The following is a 2,026-nucleotide window of genomic DNA, read 5'->3' as shown; positions in this document are numbered from 1 at the left end:
AATTTTAGTCGACGAAAAGATGTCTTCTTGATCATCTTTTCGATAAGACAAAAAAGATCTATTTTATAATATACGTGTTCCTTTGTTTGCCGCTACGTAGCGTGTTCAGACTTAAATAACTCGTATTCAAGTTTTCATAACATGTATATAAAGCCTAAAAGAACAGGTACTAAAAGTATAATTTAAATTATGTCTTTTTTGTCAGTTCGACTTCTGATGTAATCTTGACAAGAGATTTAGAACATGATGAAAATAGATGGATTATATCCATATATGCATCATTTTATTGAATTTGTGAATAAACAAATTTTTCACAAATAAAGGAAAAAAACCGTATTTTGACAGTTTCTTACACTTTTTTTGTTAGAAAATGACATTTCCCTTAACGTTTTTTAAGTGGACATTTTAACCAATCAGAAACGTTTTCAAAAGCCGGTTCTAAAACGTTTCGCAGAAACATTTGTGAAACGTTTTTGAAACGAATATGTGCTACTTGGGAAGATTCTTTAAATAAATTGATTATTTATTTTTTAATTTTTATATTACAATATATTGATTTTCCTATGTTAGATTTAGCATTTCTAAAGTATTTCATTAAAAGTGTTTCTTTAGTTTCCAGTAAAAAAATTATAAATTTAAACTATAATAAAAATAATTAAATAATTGTTAAAAAATAAGTATGCGGTTCTGGCGCAGGGAATTGAGCACTATGCCTAAGATCTCGGGTTCAAATCCGAACAGAACCATCGGATTTGTATTCGATGTTATTTGATCGCCTCTCGGAAGGCAATGGTAAAACCACCGAGAGTATCTTGCCGCAAAAAGAACTCTCTCTATCTAGGCCGTTCGGAACCGTCATTAAAAAGTAGGTTCTTATGACTGCAGATAAGACGCTCTCTGCGGTCATATGCTAGAGGGAACGGAAAGGGTTTGGAAGGAGGTGTAGAGAAGGATGGAAGGGGTGGTTTTTCAGGTACGTGTACCTGAAAAATACCCCCCCCCCCCTGGCAATTCTGTAGAAAGTCCGGTATAAATCCTTTAAGTCCTTTTTAAATAATTGTAAAATTGACACTAATTGAATTAAAAGTGACTTATTCCCTTTAAGGCGAATTTTGACTACTTTCCCACGGACTTAGGCCAATAAAACCGATATTTTTCGTATTGAGAGCAACTCAAAAGCTATAAGAAAATATATGTAACTTACATAACACTTTATAGATAAAAATCAGCACACTTTAGCCATTCTCCTTTGAAAAGAGAGAAAGAGTTAAACGTTATAATCTATACATAATATTGTATGTAACACATCAAAACGTGGCAATCTCTAAAAGCACCGAATTGCATTTCGAACGGGAAAGGGGAAGAGGGAAATACAAGAGAGATGAGAGGAAAGGGGAGGTGTGAGCGAAAATTTATGCGCGGTACCGTACGTGTACCGAGTGTCCGCGGAGTACGGTTCACTATTCCTGGAGGAGTCGTATAGGAAGCTGATGGCCGTGGGCTATTGTTCGTGGGTGGACGAGAGGAGCTATTAGACGCCTAGTTTAGTGGTTACTGGTCCCCGGTTGCGCTTCTACTATCTCGCTCGAACTCAAGACGCTTCGCATCTTTCGTCCATCTCCGATGCCGTCTCAACCAAACCCCCGAAGACGACGACGGCGGTTTGCTCGGGGAATTGAAAGACTCATGGTTACTGGCACGTATTCTTGCTTGTTGGCTCGGCTTGTGAGCGAGTCGGTCGCGCCGGAAGTCGCCCGAAAGGTCGTGAATAAAATCTTAACTCTCGCAGTATTTTTAAACCCTTAAGCCGTTCCGACTCTTTATGATCTATAAAATTAGTCGGTTACGTAATTCTCGATTACGTCGATCCACGCCGTAGAAAAAAAATATCCTCCAAGTTTTTCAAACTTTTAGAAACTTTAAAGATTTTGTGAAAAGATGAGAATGGAATGTTCTAATTAACAATGAGATCGCGATTCTGAAACCAAATTATATTATAATTCTTATTATAACAAAGTCAAAAAAA

Source organism: Anoplolepis gracilipes, chromosome 11 (assembly GCF_047496725.1).
Source record: "Anoplolepis gracilipes chromosome 11, ASM4749672v1, whole genome shotgun sequence".
Taxonomy (NCBI): domain Eukaryota; kingdom Metazoa; phylum Arthropoda; class Insecta; order Hymenoptera; family Formicidae; genus Anoplolepis; species Anoplolepis gracilipes.
This window is presented reverse-complemented; position numbering follows the sequence as displayed.